Source organism: Erythrolamprus reginae, chromosome 4, assembly GCF_031021105.1.
Source record: "Erythrolamprus reginae isolate rEryReg1 chromosome 4, rEryReg1.hap1, whole genome shotgun sequence".
Lineage (NCBI taxonomy): Eukaryota > Metazoa > Chordata > Lepidosauria > Squamata > Dipsadidae > Erythrolamprus > Erythrolamprus reginae.
Window position 1 is genome coordinate 109,566,319 of NC_091953.1, and position 21,416 is coordinate 109,587,734.

Here is a 21,416-nt window from a genome sequence, read left to right on the forward strand (position 1 = left end):
ACGAATTAAACTCGTATCTCGAGGTACCACTGTATCTATCTATCTATCTATCTATCTATCTATCTATCTATCTATCTATCTATCTATCTATCTATCTATCTATCTATATCTATCTATCTATCTATCTATATCTATCTATCTATCTATCTATCTATCTATCTATCTATCTATCTATCTATCTATCTATCCATTAGATTTGTATGCCACCCTTCTCCGAAGACTCGGGGCGGCTCACAAGATACAATACAAAACAATGTGTACAAAACAAATCTAATAGTTAAAAATGACAAACTAAAAACCCAGTATATTAAAATCAATAAACCAATTCAATCACAATCATACATCACATTTATGACGATTTATGACAAACGTTTGTACTTTACAAAAGGGAGAAAGCGAGAAAGAGAAGATTGAACTTGATACAAGTTCTTCTACTCAAATTCAATGCATTTGAGAATAATTTCTGGTGGATAGTGCCCTTCTGAATTGTATCAAATCTATCTATCTATCTATCTATCTATCTATCTATCTATCTATCTATCTATCTATCTATTAGATTTGTATGCCACCCTTCTCCGAAGACTCGGGGCGGCTCACAAGATACAATACAAAACAATGCATACAAAACAAATCTAATAATTAAAAACTACAAACTAAAAACCCAGTATATTAAAATCAATCAATCAATTCAAACACAACCATACATCACTTTTAATTAGTTTAATTGGTTTAATAAATAGCAATAGCACTTAGATTTATATACTGCTTCACAGTGCTTTACAGCCACTAAGAGGCCGTCCGCCGCCAGTGCTATCAGTATGCTCCCAGCGTCTGGGACGGGCGTGTGTCCCCGGTGTGAGATTTGGCTTCTGAGCATACATGCAAGGACATGCAAGATTACGGCAATGTTCACCAATTTCTTTGCTTCCACGTATGCGCAGAAGCAAAAAAAGTCTTGCATGTGCAAGTATCCTTTTATGAGATTTTGCTTTCTGTGCATGCACAGCAGCCAAATCTCACATGGAGGTGCATGGGGGCAGTCAGTTTTACTAGCTAATTGGCAATCTCAGTCATGCCAGCTGCAGCCTATTGCTGTTTACAGCCCTCTCTAAGTGGTTTACAGAATCAGCATATTGCCCCCAACAATTTGGGTCCTCATTTTACCTACCTTGGAAGGATGGAAGGTAATGGATGTAATTAGCTGTTTCTATCATCACTTGCTGCTTCTGATTAGCAACTCTGCTCCAAGAATATCATCTGTTAAAACCCCATTAATTTGGGGGGGGGGGTCTTACATCAGTCAAAGGCTAGTCCGAATACCTGACATTCTCATAACTACTTTGTACCATGATGCAATCATAGTTCAGAATTTATTTTGTTCAATCTGGATTTTGTTTAATCTGGCAGTGCATTGTTCTTGCTGACTGCACAGAAGTCCATCCAGAGGTTTCTAGAGATCCAAGGGGGGAAATGATACAGACGCAACTTAATGATGTATATATAGGATCTTCACACTGGAATCCTACATGCTACCCTTTGACATGAAAGGCATGAGGAAGAGACCAGGCTGTTTGCTCCATTGCATGGTCAGAGCCTCTGGCATGATCTTGCAGTCCTAAATTCATTTCCTGAGATGTACAATTATTTTTGCCTGCTGAGAGTTTATTGATTTCATTAGGTCTTGGAACAAAAAAGGCCTTATGGCTAAATTGACTGCATGCCATTAACTCTTGGACTAGACCAGTGATGGTGAATCTATGGCATGGGTGCATGCGGAGCCATATCTGCTGGCACGTGAGCCGTTGCCCTAGCTCAGCTCCAACATGGATGTGTGTGCTGGCCAGCTGATTTTTGGCTCACCCAGAGGCTCTGGAAGGGCAATTTTGGTTTCCAGAGAGCCTCCAGGGGGGAATGGGAAAGCCTTTGGAGCCTATGGAGGATAAAACACGAACCTACAGGGCTCCATAGGCCATTTCCGGCTCCAGAGAGCCTCCAGGGGGCAGGGAAAGCTGTTTTTGCCCTCCCCGGGCATTGAAGTATGGGTGTGGGCACTCGTGCATGCGTGATAGCATGCGCGCACGCTCTTTCAGCACTCAAGGAAAAAAAGGTTCACCATCACTGGACTAGACTTTTAGATCCAACCTGGAACATGTTTGTTAGCCCAGAGATAGCACAGAACTCCTACACTTCCAACCTATTCCTGTTTTCTGTTATTCCGAATACCAAAAGCTATCTTTCTATGTCTACTTCATAGCATTATTTGTAAACTGTTTATTTGTAAAGGTAGTTCATGGGTAATTCTGCAGAAAACTGGCTTTATGTTAGGTAATCTGTTTTAAAAGCAGCTTTTTATCAGCCAGACAGTTCAGAATTGACTAGCATTGCCAATGATAATTAACCAATATGTTTGTTTTAAACTGAGTTTGCATACCTTTGTAGCAAATTAAAGAATGTGAAAATGTTGGCATACTCCTATGGAAATATATAAACTAGTTTTTTTCCTAGCTTTTAAGTAAAATTTCTGAATGCTTCTAGCTGCCCACTGAGAGATACAGACTATTAGATTTCACAGGTTTCATCCAGTAGGGATGCTCTTATTTTATTAAAAAATATTTTTACAGAGTATGTTCTTGTAATCTTGTTACGGGAATGCTAATCCACATGGCGTATAGCATAGAGCATGACACTCAACCAGCTCTGTAAATATTGGACTTCTTACTGATGGTATAAAATAATTTCCAGAATCTATTGATATTTTTATCCAATTTAATCCAAACACTAACAAGAATATTATCACCAAGAGTTTCAGATTTAGTAATGCAATATTTGAAATTTGTATTACTCGGATAAACAACATTTCCTCCTTTTTCTGGTTTGCACCAGATGGATTTTCCGAAAAAAAGTAGATAACATTTATTTTATGCATGATAAACACAATTTGTCTTTAAGACTTTTTAAACTATTATCTGTTGATGTTTATTAAAACACTTATCAGGCTAAACCATTTGGTCTCCCTCTAACGTTTTCTAGAACATTGTATATAAGCTTAATACTTGAAAGCTTAATTCATGCTTGCAATAAAAATCATTTCAGCTTAGCTCTTTGAAAGTCAGAATTTACTAACATTTGCAGTGTTAATAGAGATGGGCACTTTTGGGGGCATTAGCAAACCAGGTTGATCTACTTACACATTTTTTCAAAATTAGCATCACTTCAATGTAATTGAATATAATTTGCACAGGTAATATCATTTCAAGAACAGATAATTGAAGAATTAGATTAGATAGCTACTCATTCCACAAGACCAACTGTGGCGGAAGTAGAGAGTAAAGCTTGGTTTAGACTTGTACCTCGCATACCTATGCTGTGAAGGACTTGATGAGTAAGTGTAGGTTGCAAACAGGCCAACAACATGCTTATCTCCTGTATCTCAATTACATAATGTGTGGCAATGCACATCCTACATGCTGATTGGTTGAGCTAACTCCCTATTCTGTGCTTTGGTATTTGAGTGCCCCTTAGCAGAATGTTAGCATCCAAAGATGTATAACTGCAGCAACTATGCAACTGTCTTCAAACAACAGACACATATGTTCCCTAATGGGCAGTGATGCAGAAGTCTTTAGGTTGACGACTTTGACAGAAATATGCAAAAAATATGTTACCTAGCCCAAAGGGGGTGAAGCATTTTTAAGAGATAACATTTGGAAAAGACTCAGGCAGTTGCCTCCCTAATTTATTAATTTACTGTATAAGGGAGAGGAGGCCCAGCATAACCCAATTTGCAAGATTGGATTCCAATAGCTAGCCTTAGTAAAAGTAGTTTAAATCTTCCTGGGGAGCTGCTTTCCTGGTCTTCTTTATCTAGTAAGGCTGACAGTGACTTTGCATCACACAGAGAACACAATGTATAATAAATACTTTTATCTTTTTGTCATTCTTCACCTTCCTTGGTTTTGTCTCGTTCCTGATCCCAAGACAGAGACAAGCAAAGTGGAAATTCCTACAATATGTTATGAAAAGTATCTGGAAGCTTTAATGGGTTCAAACTGTAGCGACCCACATGGTTTTGTGGAGGTCTAGATTTGCACATATATCATTTCTCTTGTGGGAGCTGCATTGATTACCAATTCACTTTGGGTTAAATTCAATATGTTGTCTATCACTTAGAGTGACCAGATGTCCCGCTTTCAGCGGGACAGTCCCGATTTCTGATCATTTGTCCTGCGTCCCGCAGCATTTCAAAAATGTCCCGCTTTTTTTTGAAGATCAACTGCTGTGCAGCGTTAGCTGGCGTTGCAGTTGGTCTTCATGGGCATCTCCAGGGTGGGTAGCATCCCGTCAAGCCGCCCCCACCAGTCTAGACATCCTCCTGGATACGACCCGGGCAGATCCCTGAAGAGGCAGGCGGAGCTGACACTTGGTAAGAGAAAGCAGAAGCGGCTGGGCGTTTGATAAGCCTCCACAGCTCGGGAGGTTCCCCTTCTTCTTCCACCTCCCATGTCCTTCTGGCCGGCTCCTTGATTAAGAAAGACTTGGGAAGCTCAGTTGCTGAGCCCCTTCTCCTCCCCCCCCCCCGATCATGACACCACCTTAAAACAGGCTCTAGATCACTCTTTTGCTGACCCCAGCTTCGCTGAAACAACAGGGGAGGCAGGGAGGAAGAGAGGGGGGGAGGAAAAGAGAGAGAAAGAGAGGGAGAAAAAAGGGAAGGAGGGAAGGAGGGGGAGAGAGAAGGGGGCTGCTGAGCTCCTTCTCCCCCTTCCATTCCCCCCCCCAACTCAGGCATGTCACCAACTTAAAACTAACTCACGATTGCCCATCTGATCCCAGCATCACTGAAACAATGGAGGAGGGAGAAAGAGAGAGAGAGACAGGGAGGGAGGGAGAAATAGAGAGAGAAAGAGAGAAAGAGAGAAAGAGAGGGAGAGAAAGAGGATGGAAGGAAGGGAGAGGAAGAAAGAAAGAAAGAAGGAAAGAAAGAAGGAAAGAAAGGGAGAGAAAGGTGGGAAGAGAAAGAGAGAGAGAAAGTGAAAGAGAGAAAAAGAATTTGTTTTTGCTCCATAAACCAAATTTTTAAACCAAGCCACACACACACACCCTCAGCAGTGGTGTCCCTCTTTACCAATGTTAAAATCTGGTCATTCTACTTTTGATGCCCCATGTGTCTTGAAGGGCCATCTTTTCCCAGTTACATCTGCCATACCCACCTCAAGTGAGTAGACAAGATATGTAACAGGACAGACTGTCTTTTTGCATTTTAAAAGTTAGCATCTGTAAAAGATAAGGACTAATTCTTACTTGTTTAGAACCTCGAATCTGTTGTAGGCCCTAAAACTAAGAAAGTGAGGACAAATAAAGGGAAATATTTCTTCACCCAGAGGGTCGTTAGTTTAGGGAATTCACTTGCAGAAGAGGTTGTGAAGCTGTTAGCCTTGATAGATTTAAGGCAGGATTAGACAGATTCATGGATGCCAAGTGTATTGGTGGTTATGGAAACAGATGTCCATGTGCCGCTTCTATGTTGGTTGAGGCAGGCAGGATTTCCTTGAGTTCCATTTGTTGGGGGTCAAGGGAAAGGGAAGGTTTCGCCTTCTTTCTACTCAAGATCCCCAATGTACAATTGGTGGACCACTGTGTGACACAGAATGCTGGACTCGATGGGCTTTGGCCTGTGGAGCATGGCTCTTCTTATGTTCTTTAAACTCCATAGTTTTTGGGTTAAGTCATCAACAATTTCATTTTGTAAATATGCTCAGTGCATATATTTGACATTCAAATAAGCTTGCTTGATTGAAGACTTATACATATCTTACACATAATTTTTCAATGTGTGAGTTATTTCTTTTTAGCAAAAAACCCTTCAAGTCTCACATGTTTGGAAGCTTCAGAATTCTTGATATGCTGTTGGCCTTTTGCTATTTTCCTTTCCTACAGAATCAACGCTTGTCATTTCAGGCCAATTTTATTATAATTCAGTGGCACATTTCAAAGAGATATTTTAAAGGAAAATGTCTGGAAGTTCACACATTTTCCCTTAAAACTGAATAATTTCATGTCCTACTGATTAGACACATTTCATTCTTGGATTGGTGCCCCTCTTTTATTCAATTTATCCATCCATCCATCCATCCATGGTTTTTATATCTCATCTTTCTTCTATGAATTCAACATGATGTACTCAGGGGACATCTTCCTACATTTACTCCCAATAATAATTTGAGAAATCCTCGGTTGAGTAAAGCTGGTGGATTCAAAGTTATCCACTGCATTCTGAAATCAAATGGAAACTTAAATGTGACTTTCCACACTCTAAATCCATTACCTTACTTATTGAAGTAGATAAATATCAAAAATGATCATAATGTGGAAATTTAAATATTTAACTTTCCAAGAAATAGTAATTAAAGGTTTTTTTTTTAATGATCTACATTGACTTTACTACAAGTAAAGGATAGCTTGTACACCAGGATGCTTAAAACCCGATAACCATGGATGCACAATATTATTTTGGAGCTACCTTGCAACAACATTGCCCATGGGGTCATGATGGATGAACAAGGGTCCCAATCTGATGTTAGTTGGGGGAAAGATCAGAAGCAATGTGAGAGAATATTATTTTACTGAAAGAGTAGTAGATGCTTGGAACAAACTTCCAGCAGATGTGATTGGTAAATCCACAGTAACTGAATTTAAACATGCCTGTGATAAACATATATCCATCCTAAGATAAAATACAGGAAATAGTACAAGGGCAGACTAGGTGGACCATGAGGCCCTTTTCTGCCATCAATCTTCTATGTTTCTATGGATCGTACCCGACTTCGCAACTAACAACAACTTGCAGCAATAAATATTTGTGCCCATGTACAGCCTCATCTTCTGTGATAGAAACCACTCCATAAAGTGCTATATTATGCAAGCGAACCACTAACCTATAAAATTTCACCATATATTTTACAAGGAAAACAGTAACTATAACTGAACATTTGGGCTAATCCTGCATTATATTGGCAGAACTGCAGCTGCTGCTTCTTATGCTGGTCCAGTTCTATGGGAAAATCTGGATGACACTGGAAATAAACACAATAGGTTTTGTTTGCATATCATCCGCCTTCACTTAATTGGTCTGACACCACTCAGAAATTAAGCATAAAAGCCATATTAAAATACAGATTGAATGCTTTGTATATTATTAAGTAATGAGTTCAGTCCTTCAGATAGGGACAGAGCTGTATGAATAATCTTCTAGCGTATGCAATATAGAAAGATACAACTGATGAGCTTTCACAAGAATGGGCATGGCTGCAATGACCATTGCTACTTATTTTCTTTTACCTCTTTTTTCTCTCTGTTCCTTGATGGGATAATAGTGATACAGATATGTTGATAGAGAGCAGGATAAAGGTTTACTTTTTCATTATTTTGAGGGACCTGTTCCCCAAGAAATTGATTTTTAATTTTTTTTTTATCCTGAAGAGACAATTTAGACCACAAAATTCAATGTCTATGCCTTGCAGGAATTCAGGGCAAAGCTCCCAATAGACACCTCTCCAGTCAGTTCTTCAGTGTATATATATTAAAGGGGAGCTCACTACATCTGAGGTAATTTTTTTTCACTGTCAAACTACTCTTACAGTTAGTAATCCCCCCCCCCATCTCATATTCAACAAAATATGTCCCCTTCGATCTTAAATCAACTCTTCTGTGCTTTCTTTTCTGAAACTATAAATAACAGTTTAATCTTCTATGTGACATTTTTGGGTATTGTATCACTTCAAGCCTCCTCAAAAAAAAAAATCCCTCCCACCTTAGGCAATTTGGCACTGAAGTTCTACAATGCAATATGGGCTTGTACCAACCATAAAAATAAGATGTGGCAAAGATATGGTCTGCCTGAAGGGAATTATGGCCCATGAGCTACCTATCCCTAGCCTAGTCAAATATAAAACAGGTCTTTTTATCCACAAATTTATTCTACGTGGCTTAAGGTTTCTTAGCTACTCAGCCATTACTGGCAGAGAGATGCTACAAGGGTCGCCCAGAAAGCAATGCCCCACATTCTTTTCTCAGCCTAGAGTAATGGTACGAATGCAAAACTTTAGATATAAATTATTTGAATCATCAGGTGTGCGTGTGTAAATTTTGGGTTTCTTCAGATAGATAGCATAGCTGCAGCAGTGTTTCAAAATGGCATCCATAAGTGATGTATGTTACAAGCAGCGTGTCATTATTGAATACTCACTGCGGAGAAAGAAACTGTTGGGAACATTCACAAATGTTTGTGTACAGTTTATGGAGAATCTGTAGTCAACAGAAGATATTTTGAGGATGACAAAGAGGTGATTCGAACAATGCAGAAATAGCTTCATGACCAGAACAAGGAGTGGTACCGACAGGGCATGTATGCCTTTGTGTGTCATTGGAGGTAGGCCATAGATGGGACAGAGTGTAGACGAAACATCATTCTTTCTTGTGTGTAAGTTTCATACCTCCGGAACCACCTTCTACCGCACGAATCCCAGTGGCCGATTAGGTCCCACAGAGTTGGTCTTCTCCCCCCGGTACCATCGACAAAACAATGTCGTTTGGCGGGCCCCAGGGGAAGAGCCTTCTCTGTGGTGGCCCCGGCCCTCTGGAATCAACTCCCCAGGAGATTAGAACTGCCCCCACCCTCCTTGTCTTTTGCAAATTACTCAAGACCCACCTATATTGCCAGGCATGGGGGAACTGAGACACCTCCCCCAGGCTTTTATATTTTATGTTTGGTATACATGTGTTGTATGGTTTTAATTGTTGGGGTTTTATATATATATTTAATATTAGATTTGTATTACTATTATATTGTTTTTGTTATTGTTGTGAGCCGCCCCGAGTCTTCGGAGAGAGGCGGCATACAAATCTAATAAATTATTATTATTATTATTATTATTATTATTATTATTATTATTATTTTCAATAAATCATTGATGAAGAAAAAAATGTGGTGCATTACTTTCTGGGTGACCTTTATATACTTGACCTGACTGGCAAGTGACTAAAAAAAAGGATCCTGCAGGATAGGAATTAATACATCAATAGGGAAATAAATTAATCCCATTGACAAAGCTGAAATAGTGTATTCATCTAAGGTAATACAAGCAAGGATAATTCCCTTCAAGTAGGCCATATCTTTGCCATGTCTCCCTGTTCTCTCCCCCTACTCTCTTCCACGCTCTTTCATATAGTAGTATCTGCTGGACTTCCTTGCTCTCCCACAGGGAAAGGTGTTCATTCATGATTTTAAAGAACAAGAGCTTTTTCATAACCTCAATTACCACAAGGTCACCCTGCAACTGAGTGTTTGAGAATGCTGAAGTTTGCGCAGTTGGCAGCTGTGGCCCAGAAGCTGAGCTGAAACCAAGCTAGACTGTCACTCTGTCTGTTGACTAATGACTGTCACTGGAGGGAATCTTGGCTGATAATTGGCTTTTTAAGGAGGCAGGGAAGGGATTTGTTGTGAACAAATAAAACCTGCGGTAAGGATTATACCTTAATTGGAATGGTTTTTTCCCCTCCCTTCTTGCCTTCTTTCCCCCAGGGAAAAAAAAAAAAAGCTGGAATAAAAAAATAGTCACAAAAAAATCAAATCAAAGAATTTGCTGAGCAATTCTGCTTGCTGCACTTTTAGCAAGACCTAAAGCATTAAATCACCTCTTTGGCTAGCAATAAATACATATTACCTTATTTTGCAATAAATATATTTATGCTTCATTTTTGAGATCCATGCATAAGAATTGAAAATTACTGCAAAGCAGGTGGTAATTGATTGAGAGGCCTCTTCATCCTTCCCAGTTTTATTTATTCAAGAAGGGCTCCCGATAGGTCAAAAATATGTACACATTATGCAGGTTCACACTCAAGACACAAGACAGCTGTGTTAAAATTTTCCTTCTGCCTGTAAGTGGCAGAAGAGTTTTCTGGCACACCTTCACACTGACCTCAGTGCCATGTCCTATTGTTTCAGTAACAAGGTTTGTGAGTGGACAGTATTACTTGGCCTGATGTGTGTAGATGTTTGGATGGTCCAAGGTGGGGAATCTGTGGAGGGTGGGACAGGGTTTTTTTTGGTGGGAGGATTGTTATGTGTGTTTGGACTGGTCTCTGGGCATCATATGTCTTTTGTTGTATGTATATACTGTGTATACACATATGCCCGACCGTTGGCTTAAACCGTCGGCCGAAATTGCTAACTAACTGTTTTTAGTATTGGATTATTGTTATATGCTGTTTTATTACTGTTGTTAGCCGCCCCGAGTCTGCGGAGAGGGGCGGCATACAAATCCAATAAATAAATAAAAATAAATAAATAAATGTGCGCATACCTCCTGCCATCCAGCTGATTTTTGGGTCAGACAAGCCCATGCTTTCTCCTTGCTTTCTGCAGCCAGCACCTTCCCAGATTTCTGTGAGATTTCACCCCAGCTCTGTTTGGGCATGCAAGGCTTTCCCATTCCCCCAGCTCTGTTTGGGGAAAGGAGTCTTTCCCCCCTCCCACTGCTGTTTTGGGATGTGAAGCCAAAACAGGAGTGGTCACATGTCCATGCATGAGGTCTCACACACACAGTGTAGTGGTGGGACATGCAGGAAGGGCATTGCATTATGGATGTGGGCACATGCACATATGAAAATGCATGCATGCACACTTTCAGCACCCGAGGGGAAAAAGGGTTCCCTTTTTCCCAACAAATGGTGCTCAAGGGAATCCTGCCTGCCTCAACCAACATAGACGCAGCACATGGACATCTGTTTCAATAACCACCAATACACTTGGCATCCATGAATCTGTATAATCCTGCCTTGAAGCTATCAAGGCTGACAGCTGTCACGACCTCTTCTGGAAGTGAATTCCATAAAGCAACAACCCTCTGGGTGAAGAAATATTTCCTTTATTTGTCCTCGCTTTCCTAGTATTGTGTGATAGAGAAAATAATTTTTCTCTATCCACCTTTTCTATCCCATGCATGATTTTATACACTTCGATCAAGTCACCCTTTAAACACTGTCTTTCAAGGCTGAAGAGACCAAGGCGTTGCAACCTGGTATCATAAGGGAGGTGCTCCATTCCCCTTATAATTCTTGTTGCCCTTTTTTTGCACATTTTCCAGTTCCATTATATCCTTCTTGAGATGCGGGGACCAGAACTGTACCCAGTATTGAGGGATCCTTAGTGCTCTCTAAGCTCAGTTATTCTTTTGTAGATGTTCCATTACCAAACTAGATAATATTATTGTTACTGTATATTGTTTTATCACTGTTGTGAGCTGCCCCGAGTCTGCGGAGAGGGGCGGCATACAAATCTAATAAATAATAATAATAATAATAATAATAATAATAATAATAATAATAATAAATATCATTAATGCATTGTACATTGTGCAATAATGATGTTATCTAGTTTGGATAATGAAACATCTGCAAGAAAATGAGTTCAGAGAGCACCAATGGTCCTCCAGTTCAATCTCGGGCTACAACTATTCTCTTCTATCAATATCTCCAATTGCTTTAGTTCAGTAGTAAAACCCGTAGTTCAAAACAAAGCTTTTTCCCATCTCCTCTTACTGAATCTTCTCTAAAGGTAGAAATAACGCTAGTCGTGCAAAGCATGGATGCCATTCTTGCGCTTTGATGTCTCAATATGTGAAAAAGTCTCAACAGCTCATCTGTTTGGAAACCATATCACATCTCAGACATTAACACCCTTGGAAATGTCCAAAGATACTTCACCAGAAGAGCCCTTCACTCCTCCACTCGAAATAGAATACCCTATGAAAGCAGACTATCAATCCGAGGTCTAGAAAGCTTAGAACTACGTCGCCTAAAACATGATCTAAGTATTGCCCACAAGATCATATGCTGCAATGTCCTGCCTGTCGGCGACTACTTCAGCTTCAACCACAACAACACAAGAGCGCACAACAGATTTAAACTTAATATTAACTGCTCCAAACTTGACTGTAAAAAATATGACTTCAGTAACCGAGTTGTCGAAGCGTGGAACTCATTACCGGACTCCATAGTGTCATCCCCAAACCCCAAACACTTTACCCTTAGATTATCTACGGTTGACCTATCCAGATTCCTAAGTGGTCAGTAAAGGGCGAGTACAAGTGCACTAGAGTGCCTTCCGTCCCCTGTCCTATTGCTCTCCTATATCTCCTATACCTTTCTTCTATTCCCATATCTCTTCTTCTACTATTCTTTCTTTGATATGTTCTATTACTATATCTTCTTTTATATTCTTTCTTAGATATATTTTACTATGAGTATCTCCTCCATAACCTTCATCGTGTATTTTACTATGTGTATATAGATATATATCCACTAAAACCCTAATTGTGTATTGGACAAAATAAATAAATAAATAAATAAATAAAATAAAATAAATACTTGTTCTGAAGAATCTCCCAATTTAGTGAAAAATGTTGGAGACCTGCAAGTCAGTTTCCAAAACAGGAACATAAAGTGACAACTTTATATTAAGAAATATCAACCCCTAACAGCAAATTATTGGACTAGAATGATGGTTTGCAAAAGTGTATTCAAATGGGAGAAGCAGACAATTCATAATGAGTTACATCTTGGAGTTTTTGCAATGGTTAAGTTTTGTTTTTACTATGGAATTGCAGAACATACTGTAGGGTCCTTAAATGAAGCCCTGATTCTGCTTTCAAATTCATTGTTCCAAGTCCCTGCAAGGAGTTGAATTCTACATAAGATATGCATTACAGTTCCTGTAATCTTTTGCTATTGGCCATTCTGATTGAGGTTGATGGGTTTGTCTCAGAGGAAGTGATCCAGTTAAACTGAAAGGAAAAAAAATCCTTTCCTCCTGTCAAGAACTATACTCAACTGTTCTAAATCAGACTTCTAAACTATACGCAGTGATTTAATTTAGGAGTTCCTACATTTCTGTGGCTTAAAGCAAAATGTGTTGTAGTCACAACCATTTGGATTGTTTGTGATGTCTTATAAACATGCCTGCTTTATGCATTATGCAGGCTCACTTTGATCTTCCCCTTGGAATCAGAAGCCCTTGCTGACAATTACTTAAGTCTGACAGTGTTTTGGAAGAAAGCCATTAAATGCAAGCTAGGGGGAAAAATAGGAGATCGGGAAAGGAAGCTATCATTGTTCAATAATTTATTTGAAAAAAGAACCTCCAACCCAAGTAGTAGCTCAATTTTCTCAAATGCAGCTGTAAATCCTTTCTACTAGTAACAAATCCCCATACATGGCAAGATGATGAGTTGCTAAAGAGAACTTTTCAAACCCACTTGGATCTCATCTAGTGGGGCCTTTACTTTGTCCAGATATACAACATCAAAAGAATTCTTGTTACTTAGCTACCCCACGATCTCCCCTGTAAACCTTTAATTTCAAAATAATTAACTTTGATTCCCATGTTTTATTGGCAAGGCAAGTTGTATACCTGGTTAATCTTAGCAAGAGGTTACTCCCTTTGCATTGGGATTCATTATTAGACACTGTTGAACCAGCTCGGAAGTTGCTTCCAATTCAAGGCATTTTATGTGGGAGTTCCTGATACAAATAGCGCAGGTGGTTCTTACCTACCGGCACCTTTTGCAGGAGGGTCGGGGAGACAGAGGCCACATGACGTAGCCGCCATCTTGTATTTTCGGCCGAGATCTCGTGAGATTTTGTGAGATCTCGGCCGATGATCAGGCCAGGGTGGCCTGATCGATGACGTGTCCGGGCGGGGCCTGCCAGCACTATAAAAGGGTGTGCAGGCCCGAGGCTTGTCCTTTTTGCCTGGACTCGCATCCTGAGCAGACACCCACCCACCCTCCCTATCTTACAGTGTGCTATTCTGGGTCGCCCTAGGGGGCCGAATAGGAATTTTTGGCGGTCTGGCCCATTAGCCTTGACCGTTTTTTCGCCTATTCCACACTGTGGAGACGGATAAAGCGGTTAGGGGGTGCTTGCACCTGTTTAGGTTAATTGGCTTACCTTTGGTCATTTGGGTAGGCAGGTTAGGGGCGGAAAACTGGGTGGTGGTTTAGCAACTGCGTGTTCTCCGTTGGGCATCTTTGGGGATGATTGACAGGTTCTCTCCAAATCTTGTGGTTTTGACAACCTGAGCAGTTGGGGGGAACCTGTCTTTGGGTCCCGCCCATTTAATTCCCCTGTTAGGGGTTAGCCAGCGGGACCTCCCACATGCAAGTGCATGGCATGGTCTCAGGTGAGGGAGGGGTCTCTCACCTGGACTAGCATGGAGCTACGCCCATAAGTTGCCCCGGAAGTTTATTCTACGTCATTTTCCGCCCCGGAAGCAATTGTTTGACCCTGCGGGTCCTTGTTAGGGTCATAATTAATTATGTTAATTATGCTGATTTAATTAAATAAATTATGCAAATTTATTTTAATAAAAATGACCCAGTTTTAAATCCAGCTCTTGTGTCCGTGTCGTTACTCCGCCTCTCCTGCAAATAGGATCATCAGACAGCGCCCAGAAGTGACTACTTCACCAGAGCTGAATCAAATTGGTCATGTATTAGGGATTTTAATTCTAGAGTCATTCAACTGAGCTTTAACAAGGTTTATCCCAAAGCTCAGTGCAAAACTGTTTCCTGTCTTTGACAAGATAAAAATAATAATCATTTGCAGCTTGATTCTTGCATCTGGTGTTCTCCTTAAAGCTTATAAATAGGGGGGAAACAAATACTGGGGGAGGGGGGAGAGAATGCTTCCCTAGAGGGAAAAAAAATCAATTTCTTTGTAGCAACTTGAATACTGAGTTAGATTTCAAGGTGTCAAGCCTATGATACCAATCTCTGATTTGAAACGTAGCTAGGGAATTTGGCCAAACTTTAGCTTAGTTAGGGCTATAAATTACGCTAATGAGATTCTGCAAATTTTTAAGCTTCATTCAAATTGGTGGGAAAATGCTACATTTTCCCCAGAAGAGAAGTTTGCTAAAGTATTCATATTGGTTTCTTGAATATATCAGAGGCCAAGGAGAGTCCATGTGTCTAGCCTACATTCTACAACTTCTCCCCAGCAGTCAAAAGCCTCCCTGGTGTCCTACATTTCAATTACGTATCAAGGGAAAACTTCTATAGGAACTTTTAAGCCTTTTCAGACCAGGAAGCTAGAGAGACTGGAGTGATGGAGAGAGATCTAACAGAAAACAGCACTGGTATTCCATGTTACTTCGCAATGATAAAATAACCTCCAAAGAAATTATTCTGAAAATAAAATAGAAAAACAGATGCTTATTTCTCGAGGAAAAGAACTCAGGATGTTGGAAGATAGGGTCAGAGCTGGGCCCTGTACTCTTCAACAAATTTATCTTTAATAATGACATCTGAGATCCAGATAATGTAGAATTGAGTGGGATACAAAATACTTTAGAAGACAGAAATAAAAGGCAATACTATATTAATGGGTTTTAGACCTAGGTTGACAATAACAGAATTAAATTTTACAGATATACTGTATATATGCAAAAAAAATTCTTCACTTAGGGATCAGAAAACAGTATATAATGTGGAATGCTTGGCTTGGTAATAGTAATTTTTCCCCAAAGAAACTTCTGTTCAAAACAACTATAGACTGAATATAAGTCAGGAGTATTATACAACTGCAAAAAAGGCAAATGTAGTTTTAAGGTGATTCAACAAAAATAAAGTACCAATAATCACATTTATATGGATCTACTTTTTTAATATGTTAGTCCAATCCAATGTGAATATCATGATCAATTCACGGGAGGGCACATTAAGAAAGATTAAGATAAACCAGGACTGATTAGGAAACACTAGAACACTTTCTAGCTTACATCACATTCCATGTCAATGATGCATATTTCAACAGGGTTCTTGCAGTGACTGAAGTCACATGCCAGGAGTAGGCTCCTGGGGGTTTGGCAGGGTTTGGACAATCTAGTTAAGGATCGCCAGTTCGGTGAACCCTCAAATGCCACCCTTGGCTGGCCATGCCCATTCCTCCCCACCCACCCTGGCCCTCCCAGACATGTCCATGCAGCCTGTTCTTCATTCCAGGTAAGTGCAGGGGCCGTGCAGAGGGGGCTGGGAGGGCAAAAATGGGCCTACCAGAGGTTTCAGAAATCCAGAAATGGCCCTGTTTCCAGCCTCCAGAAGGCCTCCAGACCTTGGGGGAAGCAGTTTTCGTCCTCCCGAAGCTCAAAGCCTCTGGAGCCTGCAGAGGGCGAAAAATGCCCCCCTGCCGTAGTGCAGGTGGCTGACCATGGCCACACCCACCCAGCAACGGGGCAGTGAACCCATTGCTAAAGGATCAGAAGCCCACCCCTGGTCACACCCAATATTTCAACTGTGTGACTGAATGAGTTTAGCTACTGCTTTTTAAAATATCCCACCAAAGCCCTTTGCAATTTCCTTCTGCAGAACAAAGCAAGAGAGTTAATTACCTACTTTCACTGGAACAATAAAAAGATGGTCTCAATAGATGGAATATGATGGACTATATTTGGGGTGGTTGATGCCCTCCCATCCTAGCCAGTTTTACATACCCCAGGAACACAGGAGAGAAGGAACGCCTCTATATAGATAGGCTGTACAGTGTTCCCTCGATTTTCGCGGGGGATGCGTTCCGAGACCACCCACGAAAGTCGAATTTCCACGAAGTAGAGATGCGGAAGTAAATACACCATTTTTGGCTATGGACAGTATCACAAGCCATCCCTTAATACTTTAAACCCCTAAAGTACCATTTCCCATTCCCTTAACAACCATTTACTCATCATTATTACTGGTACTCGCCATTGAATAAGACACTTAGTAATCCTGATATTTATAAACATAATTATTTATTAACAATTATTATTTTTTGTTATTTATTTGCAAAAATTATTAGTTTGGTGATGACATATGATTTCATCGGGCAGGAAAAACCATGGTATAGAAAAAAACCCACGAAGTATTTTTTAATTAATATTTTTTGAAAAACCGTGGTATAGGCTATTCGCGAAGTTCGAACCCGCGAAAATTGAGGGAACACTGTACTTCAAATCCAAAGTCAAAACAATGGTTCAGAAAAAATGAGACAATGTTTGCCCAACTTGCCAGAAAATGAATGACAAACTGAATCAAGGAGGCATCCAGAAGATCATGCTCTCCAAGGAGATATCCATAACCATTCTTTTGGCCTTCCAAAGAGACCTGAAGACCTGATTCTGACAGTTGGCTGAGAATCCCAACAATGGCATGTTATTTGGAGGTGGTTAACGGACTAAGATAAAACCTCATCTTCTCCCAATGTGTGTCTTGCTGCCTTCCATCCCATCTTTGTTAATTTTTACTCAGGTTTAGTGTTAATATTTATTGTTTTAATATTTTCAAAGAGTTATCTTGTTTTTAATTTTTTATAAGCTGTCTAGAGTCACCTCTAGGTGAGATGGATGGCATATAATTTTAATCAGTGAATAAATAAATCAATATGTCCAGGCTTGTTCCAAAGCAACTTGTCACACTTTGGGCCTGTTTGGAGCTTTATAGGCTCAATCAGACCCCCCCCCCCCCCCCAGGGCTGGTGCAACTTCCATAAAGAAATATCTTCTTTGCAGAGTTCCTGAAAAGTGTACTATGTACAGTACACCCATGTGATCCTCCTAGTAACTTTTTGGCTTCAGATTGAAAACACAGGATGTCTCTAGATCAGAAATAGTAATTTTTACACATGTAAAAAAAAGAATCAGCTATAGTCATGGTCATCTTGCTTTAAAAAAAAAAATCACCCACCCTGTTAGTGAGCCTGGCTCATTCATAAATACTGTTGTGCTGCTAGCTGTTGAGTTGTTGCTCAATCATAAAATATATGCCTGATTGGAATGGAAAAGAATAACTAATGCTATTGATGATGACAGGCACTTTAGGTACATCTCCTCCCCATCTCCCAGCACTGTTCCCCACAGCCATTTTGCCTTCAGCAGTATAGACCAGGTTTCTGTAGAGACATTTGCTATTGGATTGCCTTTGGCCCTATTGATGTATTCATTCCTATTCTGCATTTTGGAAAGGCTTAATTGGGTGTTACAGAAGTTCCTGGGAGGAGGAGGAGGAGGAGGAAGACATATTTCTTTGTAAAGAGTGCAATGTGTAGAGATGGCAGAAGATCACAGAGAATATACATTTTCAATAACTTGTAAGCCAAATGTATGAAGGTGATCTGGTCCAAGCTTAGAAATGCTTTTCTCTGTCAGATAAAACTGCATGCAAATGGGTAAATCATATATATTACATTCTTTGTCTGGTATCTCCATATCATAGTCTTGCTAAGAGGTGAAATTCCTCAGGTCTTATGTCCATAATCTGTCCCATTACATGTAGGTGAAAAGAGATTCCCCCCCATTATTATTATTATTATTATTATTATTATTATTATTATTAATTTATTTATTAGATTTGTATGCCGCCCCTCTCCGTAGACTCGGGGCGGCTCACAACAGTAATAGAACAATTCATAACAAATCTAATAGTTTCAAAACATTTTTAAAAACCCCATTATTAATCAGACATACATACAAACATACCATACATAAATTGTATAGACCCGGGGGAGATATCTCAATTCCCCCATGCCTGGTGGCAAAGGTGGATTTTAAGGAGTTTACAGAAGGCAAGGAGGGCAGTTCTAATCTCCGGGGGGAGCTGGTTCCAGAGTGTCAGGGCCGTCACAGAGAAGGCACTTCCCCTGGGACCCGCCAAACGACATTGTTTAGTCGATGGGACCCAGAGAAGGCCAACTTTGTGGGACCTAATCGGTTGCTGGGATTCGTGCGGCAGAAGGCGGTCCCGGAAATCTTCTGGTCCGATGCCATGAAGGGCTTTATAGGTCATAACCAACACTTTGAATTGTGACCGGAAATTGTTCGGCAACCAATGCAGACTGCGGAGTGTTGGTGTGACATGTGCATACCTGGGGAAGCCCATGACTGCTCTCGCAGCTGCATTCTGCACAATTGTTTGTTGAGACTTTAGAAATAGCTGTTGGAGAGCATAGTACAATTACCCAGCTGCCTAGGTATAGCTCAATGGCAAATAAGAACACACAGATGAGGTCACATATCATGGACTCCATTACCCAGAGTGCAATCTGTTACTACATTCCCCTAATGCAATCCCTTAAAGAAACAACTGCTAAACTGAGCTAAATATCCCTTTAGTCTATCAGCATAGAAGGAATATTTTATAAATCACATGTTAAGTTTCATCTTGTTCACATATTCAGTTTCATCATTTTAAGATGAAACTTCTGAAGTTCCATTATTTAGAAGATATGCATTATAATGTTCCATATTTGAAATATAAGGAAAAATACCTGTCCTTCAACTGTATTCAATCCACCCAGGTTAAAATGACTCACACATTTTAAACAGATGGCATTTTAGGTGGCTGAATACTTTTGTTTGCTGTTTTCAATTTAACTGTGCTTAACAGTATGAATGTGATTTTCAGCTGAGGTTTTTATATTGCAATGATATTTAATTGTGTAGAGCAGTCTGCAATATTTCAGATTGCAGGTGTAGGATTTACATTTTCAAAAAAGAGAAGGCATGTATACTAATTTGTAATTTTGCAGTGAGTTCTACAAAGATTTTACAAAACTTTATTTCCTACACTAATAAAGCCTAGGCTTTTTACCAGATAATATGGGATAGTGGTGACATGATCTACAGGTCCAAAAGTCTTTCGGAAACTACAATAAACATTAGTATGATTATGAGATGCAGAGAATGTTATGTTTTTATAAACTAGGTTATGTTTAGATTATAGTGATGCAGTAAGTAGCAAAGAATATACTCTATCTCCTTCCCTCTTCTCTTCTTCTCCCCTTCTTTCTCGACAGAGATAATATTTCATGCATTTCTTAGAACATGGAAGGGTTTTATTAAATATATTTTATATTTATTTATATGTTATGTTTATAGACTGCCCATCTCCGTCAAGAATATAATACAATATATTGCACAAAATATAGTATAATATCATTAACGTAAAACAGAGATTACTTTCATTTTATATAACCACAGTTTAACATCATAACTGTTTATTTCTCAAGACTAACCTTTATTTTCCACCTCATTTCAGATGTATTTTGCATTTTAAAAATTGCTCTGCTTTAGCACTTGATTTCCATCGCCATCATTTTTGAAATTGCCCCATGAATTTGAAATGAAACCTATACTTTTTTTAAAAGAAAGATAATTTCATTGTCCTGTTAAGCATTAGAGAGAGAAAGAAAAAAGAGAGAAGAGAAGAGATAAGTTTGCAAACTGCATGATCCTCAAATCCATTATGAAAGCAATTTTGCAGTTAAGCCTGTGCCAATAACCACAAAATAGTCAAGCTTGGTTTCTGTAATATGAAGACATTGGCTGAACTCAGTAAGTGAAATTCTGGCAATTATTTGAAAACCTCAATCATTTATCATCAACTGTCTCAGATTCAATTTTATAACTGATCTGTTGTTACTTTAGCATTTCTTTTCCCTCATATATGAAATCAGTAAGATTAGCAAAAATCCCCATCGTGTTTTTTCTTGTCTGCTTTACCTTTTTAAATACTCAGATCAACGGAATACTAAAGTAGCTGCAAATGAAGACATTAGAAATTCAGGCTTGCCTGCTTACTTTTGCTTTTAGATGTGCTTGATTTGACTAATATGAATGAATATGAGAAAGGTGTTCGCTAGATTACATAGATGATAATTATTACCTTGGTATCTTAATTACAAATTTAACAAATTACTTAGCATATGTTATGTACCAAACATACTACAAAAGGGATGAAAAGGATACTTGTTAAAGGGTGATTTCAAAGTGAGTTTCAGGGTCCACCAATGGTTTGTAGAGCTCCACCAGGTGGCCTGAATCACCTTTTCCATGTTCACAAGCTAGAACCAACTTCCTACTTCAACTGTCTCTCCCTCCCTCCCATTGATATAGATTGATGAAGAACCATTAGCCCTTTGTAATGGTATATGGCACTGACCTTGGGAGACAGAAGTACAGAAAGACAGAAGAGCAGTAGACTGGACAATGGGCATCTAACAGTCCAAAGAAGGAGAGAACACACTGGAAATTTTTCCATAGTTTTATGGAGACAAAAGGGAGAAGAGGTGAGAAATTCTATTTTTATTAATGTAGCCTTGCAATAAAGATAGCAGTAGCAACAGCAACAGAACTCACAGTCTTATATACATTCTATAACGCTTTACAGTACTCTCTAAACAGTTTACAATGTCAGCATATTGCCCCCAACAATCTGAGTCCTCAGTTTACCAATCTCATAAGGTGGGAAGGCTGAGTAAAGGATCAAACTCCAAATTGTCGGCATAATTAGACTCTAGCACTGCATTCTAATCACTGAGTCAAT

At 39.5% G+C, this 21,416-nt stretch overlaps 1 long non-coding RNA gene across 1 annotated transcript in view; it reads right to left on the minus strand.

Annotated features, from left to right (window-relative positions):
- LOC139166936 (uncharacterized) overlaps positions 1–21,132 on the minus strand; it is a 36,622-nt gene extending 15,490 nt beyond the window's left edge. The window contains exons 1-2 of the long non-coding RNA XR_011559056.1: positions 21,033–21,132; positions 20,107–20,220 (exon numbers count right to left, since the gene is read on the minus strand). This is a non-coding gene — a long non-coding RNA (uncharacterized lncRNA). The remainder of the gene's footprint in view (positions 1–20,106; positions 20,221–21,032) is intronic.
- Positions 21,133–21,416: the final 284 nt, after the last annotated feature.